Source organism: Perca flavescens, chromosome 4 (genome assembly GCF_004354835.1).
Source record: "Perca flavescens isolate YP-PL-M2 chromosome 4, PFLA_1.0, whole genome shotgun sequence".
Taxonomy (NCBI): domain Eukaryota; kingdom Metazoa; phylum Chordata; class Actinopteri; order Perciformes; family Percidae; genus Perca; species Perca flavescens.
The window spans coordinates 37713877-37723824 of record NC_041334.1 but is presented as its reverse complement, the minus strand read 5'-3'; positions in this window follow the sequence as shown (position 1 = coordinate 37723824).

Genomic DNA, 9948 nt, shown 5'->3' with positions numbered 1-9948 from the left:
TTTCATATCTTGCAGCTGGACCTGCGTGTCAAAATGTGCGGTGGACGACAACACACAGACCAAAACAAAAACCAACGTTCGGGCAGAGAATGGGAATTTCAAAGGAGAACATACTGGCTGTAGCATAGTTGTCAGAGAAGAAATTATTTCAGCATGTTTCCTTAATATCTGATGACATATCATGGCCATTTTATGATTTAATACAGTAAATATATAACATATTTCTCCTTTGAAATGTATTATGTTCATCCTGTTAAATGATAATACCAGAGGCTTAATACTTTAGCCGGAGCTATCTTTTATTGAGTACATGCAGGTGTCGAAAGTATATCTCTCGCGAGACTATGGCGAGATCTCACTCATTCACTGTGTTACCTTAAAAGCTATAGTAATGAACAGGCACATTACACATCATTTCACATCCTTCATTTATGTTTACCATTTTAAACATCAGTCATTTGTATGTGAAAAACAGCAGCGGTGAATCCACTATTTCTACTGTGGGTCAAAGTATAATGCATTTCTGGTCTGCAACAACCATTATACACACTTTCCAAACCTACTCTTCAAATAAAAGGCTACAGAGCGGTGTCTCGTTCTATTGTAGTCCACTTCCACACACTTACGTCAAGTGTGTGAGTGTTCTGGTGACGTGGGAGCAGCTGTCAGATGTGTGGCTGGATAAGAGGAGTTGGATTGCATGCTGTGACAGCCCATCGATGTCTATGCTGTGGACCCACGGCTCCCTGCCACGGCTCCATAGCATATTCTCCGTCAGGATCATTGTGCTGTGAGTGGCAGTAGTCAAGGATCCCACAGGAGACACAGTAGCATGCTGGGCACGCAATTTAAACCCCAGGATTTTGACAATGTGCAATCCTGAACAGCATGTTGTCAGTCTATACATTTTTTTTTTTATTTCAAAGTCAGTTGTTTGTACAGCTGCACTAAGCAAATCAACACATAGGTAAGCCTGGGATGTGTGTGCCATGTGCTAGCTGTCATTTATGATGAAATACTTCCTCAAACAAGTTTTTTTTCTCATTTTTAGATTTTACAGTCATGATAGAACCATGCGGAATCATTACATTCAAATAATAGTTTGCAGTGTCCCATGAATTCAAGTATACACACGTTTTATCAGCCAGGAACACGATTACGGACTGTTACAAAAACGTTTGCCAGACCCTAGTCTCTCATAGCCAGACCTTTCTCCACAGTGCTGCGGAGGAGGGTCTGGCTAGTCCACACAGCATTCTGGGATGGGAGAAAAACGTGCTCTGGTTTATTGGCATTTCTTTAAACCAATCACAATTGCCTTGGGCGGCGCTTAGCGCCGGACGGAGCAACAGTGCCGCTGCAAAATAGCCTCCGGAAGGAAAAGTAGTTTTAGTCGTGCAACAGAAAACTCAGATTGGACATATAGTGTAGCTAGCTGTCTGGATTTACCCTGCAGAGATCTGAGGAGCTGTTAACCATAGTCCTCACAAATCCACCAGAGGTTAGAATGCCAACACAAATAAAGTGGAAGGTAACGGACATCCGGCCCATAAGGACATCCAGCTGAATTTTTGGCAGCACAGGGAGCAATCCCGGAAGTGGAACGTCGTGTATATGTAGACTATTCAGACCCTAGCCCCCGTAACGTTGTAAATTCACCCTGTTTGCACATACTGAATCCTGGGCTCTTGGTGAAAAGAGAGAAAGAGATTGTAGAAGAAATCAAGTGAATGTACAGTAGCTAGAGTCTGCGGTTTGACCACAAATAAATGCCGCAGCTCTCCAAGACCAACGGAGGTGTTCTGTCGTGTTTAACAGCTGCTGAGCGGAGTGACGGAGGTTAGAGACTCCAGCCCCGTCTCCCCCTTTGGTGTCCCCCGTGTTTGGGAAGCCGAAGCAGGAAAATCTAACACTGGCTGTGTCCAAAATTCCATACTAACATACTATTTACTATAGGCTAAAACAGTGTGTGAGATTTTTTAGTATGTACGAAATCTTAGTATGAAACCAATAGTACGTAAATTGCATACTATTTCCGGTGAAATATTACAGTAATTTAAGTATTATTTGGTGATGCCGCTAGAGCGGGGGTCGGCCGGGGTTACCATGGTTACGTGTATCCAACGGCAAGGAAGCTCTCAAAAAGTGACGTTGAAAATCCCAGCTTTGTGCGTCCGTAGAGATACATTTATTTATACAAAAGTATGTTGAACGATAGAATACATATTTAATATGTAGTATGAGATTTCGGACGCAACCTAAGGTAATGTACATGGACAAAAAGCCACCTGTAGCATTATGATCCTCATAGAAAGTAATTTTCTGTGTGAAAGTACTCGTGACAAAAACAACTGTTTGAAACAATATATTGACGTGTGAATTACTCGCACTGTTAAATATTCTGCCCCGACAGCTGGTTCCAACCTTCTTTCTACAGTCACTGGTTCCAACGTACATCACGTTAAAGCTATAGTAGGTATTTTCTGTCTCCCCCCATGAGGAATTCTAAGTAATGACAACAAAACTGTCAGCGTGTCCACATAATACAAGCCTTCTGTGATAGCGCATCACCCTCCTCCTCCACACAGTTGCTAGTATCCAAGGAGGACACGGAGGATTAAAAAAACATGATGGACTCTTCAGAAGAGGTCATTAGCTTAACTTGAGTTTCTGCGCGTGAAAGTCGTCGGACGCCACAATCTTCTGAATATAGCCATACTGAGAAATACAGAGAGAGTTGTGTGGAGCTGGGGTTCCACCATCCATTCTGAAATACCCCCACTCCGACATTGATGTCTAATTGTCGGAGTGGCGGCACTTTAATTTTTTTCAAATGTCCCACCACTCTGACAATTTTTGTTTCCATTAGGGTTAGGCGTTAGGGTTAGGGAATAGCAGCATGTCGGAATAGCGGCATGTCTGAATAGAAGCATGTTGGAATAGAAGCATGTTGGAGTGGCGGCATGTCGGACTGGCAGCATGTAACTGTGGAGCCTATAGTCTTAATTAGCTTTGTAGCAACTTATTTAGCAATGGCTTGAATGTAACAGACGTTCATTAATATCAAAAAGTTACCCACTAAATCTTTAAAGTTGCAGTAGTTTTTATGATTGTCTGTTTTTCTTGGCCATGTGTAGGTAGAACTCTACAACAAGCTAAATCACACGTTTTAATGCCCTCACATGACTAATATGGTGATATGGATAACTTGTTGGCTCTATTGCAATTTTTTGCAATTTGCAATTAAACCTGAAGAATGTTAGTCCAGTATTTCTTCACTTTTTTGCACTGTTTTGATCTAAACTCTTGGAGGGAACTGCAAAGTCAGGTAATAACTTTCTGACAAACTTTTGGTTTGTCACCATGAGTGTCACCTTTTCACATTTCACCCACTATTAGAAACAATATGCATTAGTGTTGCTTTAAGGATGAAATACCATGGAAACCTTTACAGCAACTATGTGTAGAATTTCTAAAATTCTGACTTGGGCGCCCCCCCAGTGGTAGTAATAAAAAAGATTGGATTTGATCCAAGGACACACATAGGGCTAGGCGATATGGAAAAAAATCAGATACCACTATATTCTTGACCAAATACCTAGATGTGAATATTGTGACGATATTGTAGGATTGACAATTGGCACTTTAACAAAACCAGGAAAAGACTAAAATTATGCCATATGACGATATCCAGGACTTAAGAAGATATCTAGTGTCCTCTCACAATATTGATATACTGCCCAGCCCTACATTGACAGGCCAATTTTGACTGTGAATAAAATCCCTTTATAGTTTAGGCTCCCTCCTGCTATTGTGACTGCTAACCCTGTGATCTTTGAAGCCATGAAACCTATCATTAAATGAACATACAGCTCACTTTAAAGCTCATTGATCATTGGCCATATGCCTCAATGTGGCAATTGTACAGTGAGCCTGAATTTAATTACTCTACAGATTACATTACATGTCATTTATCTGACGCTTTTATCCAAAGCAACCTACAATTGCTATACATCAGAGGTTGCACACCTCTGGAGCAACTAGGGGTTAATTGTCTTGCTCAGGGACACATTGGTTGATGTATTGCAGTGGGAATCGTACCCAGATCTCCCACATCAAAGGCATGGGTCATATCCACTGCACCATCACCACTCAGATTCCATTTGCGATCTACAGCATGAAAAATAGGGAGACTAGTCAGTATCCTGATAATCTGTTTACTGCATGAGGCTGGGTTTGGCACCTAAAGCAACCCCAGCAAGGCTGGCAGGATGGCAAGGCAAACATCCATAAAAGCAGGGGTTCATGAGATCACTGCCTGGCTCTGGAAATCAGATAAGCAGATAGAAAACTGAGAGGCATTGTTTGAGTGAAAAGCCAATTGTAGTCTGTCAACCCTGGGTCTTCCAGCTAGCAGTCCAAACATCTGAAGCCCTATAGGATTTAAACACATGGCTCCATTGTCAGTCAAAATAATGCAAGCATAGCAAGCATTATATTTGCTTTAAACTCTGAAATGTGAGTGAGCCATTCTGTACTGCCCCCCCCCCCACACGCAACAACAGAGGAGATCTGAATAAAACTAAAGTCTAAACTGTCATGTTGTCTTCTCGTCGACCATGAACTTGTTGTCCTTCCAGGTCAAAATGGAAAATTAACCTTTTTGTGGCATTGATGATATTATATATTATATGATAATTATATATTATATATATCATTTTTGAGTTTACAAAAAAGTAGAAATTATGATTTATTTTGACTATAATACTTACTATAATACTATATATATATATACTATAATACTTAAAGCTACATTGTGTAGGAATTTCTCCCATCTAGCGGTGAAATTGTATATGGCAACCAACTGAATATTACTTTCTAGCCCCTCCCATTAAGAGCGTGTTTTAATTCCTATGGTGGCCGAACCTGAAATTAGCTCTTATATTAGTATCTCCATCGTTTACACGCAGCTGTTCTAGTCACTCCAATATTAACTTTGGTCTTGTTGTTTTGCGACACGGTTGCACTGAGTATAAAAGGGCGAAAGGCGGAGGTATGTCCCTCTTTGGCTAATGTGTTTTAAAGATGGAGGCGCAACATGGCTGCCGTCATTCGAGCGACTCGCCCATACGTATTCTGAATGATTCTGAATGTCAGATTCTACGCGTACGAGAATACTTTGATTAGTTGGTGGAAGTAATTACACATGAATGAACACATATTTGTGAAAGAACAAAGGGGTTTTTGCTAAGAATCAGTTTATAGTAGTAGTAGTAGTAATCTTTTAATTGCGTAATTTTTATTACATTTTAATTTAATTTAAATTACACAATGTAGGTTTAAGATCAGAGGATGTTGAGTGGATCCCAGACTGGTTTATGTCAAAGTGTAGTCAGGATACTGTTTAGAAACCATTTACATTTTATTTTTCAAATGCTCTAATTTAATGAAACACCCAAAGTTCAATGAAAGTAATCATTAATTTTACCTGCAAAGCACATTCTTGCATCTATGTTATTTTTGGGCAATTTGGTTGAAAGAAACCCATATTTCTGATGTAAAACAAACGTTGAAAACGTAGTTGTGTAGACAACACAAGTAGGGTTAAATGTCCCATGGCATGAAAATTTCACTTTATGAGTTTTTTTAACATTAATATTGCCTATGGTCCCCCAGTGGCTAGAAATGGTGATAGGTGTAAACCGAGCCCTGGGTATCCTGCTCTGCCTTTGAGAAAATGAAAGCTCAGATGGACCAATCTGGAATATTCCTTTTATGATGTCATAATGAGAAAGGTTACCTCCCCTTTCTCTGCTGCCCGCCCAGAGAATTTGGCCCACCCATGAGAGAGAGACATCATGGCTTTCAAACGAGCAAAGGGGGGGTGTGGCAGTTGGCCACACCTCCACCTTGCCCCCCCTCCCTCCTCCTCAATAGCTACAGACACAGAAATGGTACATCCTAAGGAAAGCTCATTGTGGGACTGGCTCTAGTGGCTGTAATTCTGCACCAAGGCTGAATTTCGGGAAAGAGACTTCAGATACAGTATTAGGGGACCACTAAGGTCTATATAAAAGAGACTTCAGATACAGTATTAGGGGACCACTAAGGTCTATATAAAAGAGACTTCAGATACAGTATTAGGGGACCACTAAGGTCTATATAAAAAGAGACTTCAGATACAGTATTAGGGGACCACTAAGGTCTATATAAAAGAGACTTCAGATACAGTATTAGGGGACCACTAATATAAAAGCATCCAAAGAGCACCATGTCATGGGACCTTAAAAAATATAGGATCAAAACTCCCTGTTGGTATGTTAAGATTTGGGGGCCTGACATAACTCTCAGCATAGCTTTACCCGGAGCAGACGTTAATCAGCTCCACCTCAACCAGCGACATTACAGTGCTGCATTCATGCTAATACATCATACTCCAATAATATAATGTGTATATAACACTCTTAAAGAGCCTGTTCTGCATAATTAGTCCTATTACCTTTGATACATAAGTACATTTTGCTGATAAGATAAGATAAGATAAGCACTGGGTAAACTCCTGTGCTACAGCAGCTCAAAGAAAAAATGTATACACATCACAATAACACAAATACACATTAGGTAGACATAGGTGAAAAAATATACATTAAGTATAAGAAATAGAAAAAATCAAATTAGTTATAGTCATAATTATAACAAATCAAACATATTTACACAATAAACACCCTTCTATAAACAGTATATAAACACAGATGTACAGATGAGTAAGGTGTGGATGAATAGAAATTAAATATTGCACGGTTGGAGGTGACACAGAGTAATAATACATAATAAAGCGTATAGTGCAGAAAATTGTCCAGTGATGGCTCATATTGCAGAAACAGCGAGCAGTGCTACATTATGATGTTGTATTAAAGAGCCTGACTGCTGCTGGAATGAAGGACCTGTGGTAGCACTGAAGGAGCTGCTCAGGGAACCCATGATTGATGGCAGCCTGGCCAACATCCTCCTCTCCCCCAGCTCCTCTATGGTGTTGAGAGGGCAGACCAGAACAGAGCTAGCCCTCTTCACCAGTCTGTTTAGCCTTTTCCTGTCCCTCTCTGTGCTCCTAGTGCCCCAGCAGGCTACTGCAGAAAAGACTGCAGACGCAACCACAGAGTCATAGCACACACCAAAGGACCTCAGTCTCCTCAGAAGGTGGAGATGGCTTTAGCCCTTTTTGTACAGGAAGTACGTGTTTTTGGACCAGTCCAGTTTATCATTGAGGTGAACACCAAGGTATTTGTACGTCTCCACCATCTCAATGTCGAAACTCTGGATGTTCGCCGGTGTAGTACCAGGCGGCCTTCTGCGAAAGTCAACCACCATCTCCTTTGTCTTGCTGGCGTTGACGTGTAGGTGGTTTGACTCCCACCTGCTGACAAAGTCCCAGATGACCTCCCGGTATTCCTGATCATTCTCCTCTGATACCCTCCCAACAATGGCAGTATCATCAGAGAACTTCTGCATGGGACAGCTGCTTGTGTTGTGCCTAAAGTCCGCTGTGTACAGGGTGAGGAGAAAAGGAGCGAGCGCTGTACCCTGTGGGGTTCCTGTGCTGCTCATCACCACATCAGACACGCAGTCCTGGAGCCTCACATGACTGTGGTCTGTCAGTGAGGTAACTGATGGTCCATGCAGACAGGTGGGGTCAACTCCAGCTCCCAATTGCTTCCCCCAGGGCAGTGATGGTTGGGTTGGATTGTATTGAAAGTACTGGAGAAATAAAAATATGTCTTCTGTACTTACACTAAAGTATTTAAAAACTATAAAACTTTCTCTTGTCTTATTACTTATTGGGCTCTGGAATTATCACTGGATATCATTTTCAAGTTTCAGGGATACAAGCATATCTATATGTATTGTATGTGCTTCATTCACAAAGAACATGAACAGTTCAAATTGTAGAATAAAACAACGAGAATAAATTGTCAATAATCAAAGACCTATGGGAAGGAAAAGGAGACAGATATATGCTAAAGGGGGGGTCATTTTATAATCAGTCAGTATGGATTACGGATACAATAAGCAGTCTACATAATCAAAATTAGCAACTGTCTGAGACATGAGGCAAATTATGAGTTCTATTTTGAAAGGAATTCAAAATATAATTTAAAGTCATTAAAAAATGTGTGTACTGTAATAAAAAATGTGTGTGTTGTAATGTTTGGTTGAGTGTTGCGTCGATATGACATCTAACCAGGCTACTATTAAATCTGAGACGTCCAATGGGTGCATTAAAAAAATATGGATATCTGCTATTTTAAGAGAAAACCACATGCTTATATCAGCCCTCTGCGAACAGGACATAAAATGCTTAACCGTTTGAGGTCTTCCACTGCTTTTCTTTTAAATGTTCCTTACCTGTCCCATAAAAGTAGGACTGGGGAAAGTGCATTCTGTTTTTACGCCCCTAAACTGTGGAGCTCACGGCCTTTGGATATTACAATGGAAAGCTCTCTCTGTACTTTTAAAATGACACTAATCTTTTTAATCTGGCTTTTCATTTGGAGTATTGTTATTGCATTATTTTGTAGTGTTAATAACCCTGGTGTTTTTATTATGGTGGTTTTTAACATTTTATGACTCTTTTTTTTTATTTTGTGATTTTGTTCTGTGAAGCATTTTGGGCTGCATGCTTGCATGAAATGTGCTATATATAAATATATAAAAGTTCAAGTTTTATCTGCACTGGGGAGCATCTCATCTAAAACCCGGTCCATCAACACTGGCGCCCCACAGGGGTGTGTCCTCTCCCCGCTGCTCGTCCATAGACAGTATATAATGGACCAATAGACCCCGTTGCTCTGGACGGAGACCAGTGAAGGCTATTAGAAGCACTTTTCCGGTGATGGCCAGCTTTACTGCGCAGCCTCCAACTGAGAGAATGTGACGTGAGCAACGTGTCTGAAAGTTGTAAGTCTTCTGGTAGCTGTGCCAAGAGAAATCTCAATCATTCCCAATCTTACAGATACGGAGACTGTAGGTGTATGTAAGGAGATAACATGGGCACAGGCTAATTATTGCTAACTAACATGCTAGTTAACATTAGTAATTAAACCTAAACATCTCATGTAAGTCGAAACTGCCTGCGAGCTTCTCCTGTACTATACGGTAATTCCTCTACTATGCGACAGTAAGTCACTTGGTTATGACACAATCGTTAGCCTATTTTTACAAAAACATCTGCTACGGAGCCATAACGTGAGATACAAGGTAATAGAGCCTTTTATACATTGTCGTGTTTCTTTGGAACTAAACAACGGACAAATAGAGTCTTTAAACGCTTCAGATGTAAAGTTATTCGCAGTCAAGTGACGTAAAAATAAATGGCGGTCAGCGGAATGCTAACAGGAGGTGATGGCCAGTTAGCAACAAAATGGCGCCATGATGGCTCGAGTTCTGAAGCGAAGCTTACCCCCTTGTGCTCTTCTCCCTCTACACCCATAACCGGATTATCCATAAGGGCACTTGGGGGCGGGGGGGGGGGGGCACCACACGACACAAGCTTTAACAATATTTTCCATAATATGTTATATTATTCACTTGAAATTGTTGAAAGACCATACATTACTCCATACATTACTCGTTTATGAACACTTATTTCACAATAATAGTAATAATAATAATAATAATAATAATAATAATAATAATAATAATAATAATAATAATAATAATAAGAGTTGACCCCAAGGTACTTGAACTCCTTCACTTGGAGTCCTTACCCCAAGTGAAGGAGTTCAAGTACCTTGGGGTTTTGTTCGCGAGTGAGGGGACAATGGAGCGGGAGATTGGTCGGAGAATCGGCGCAGCGGGTGCGGTATTGCATTCAATCTATCGCACCGTTGTGACGAAAAGAGAGCTGAGCCAGAAGGCAAAGCTCTCGATCTACCGGTCAGTTTTCGTTCC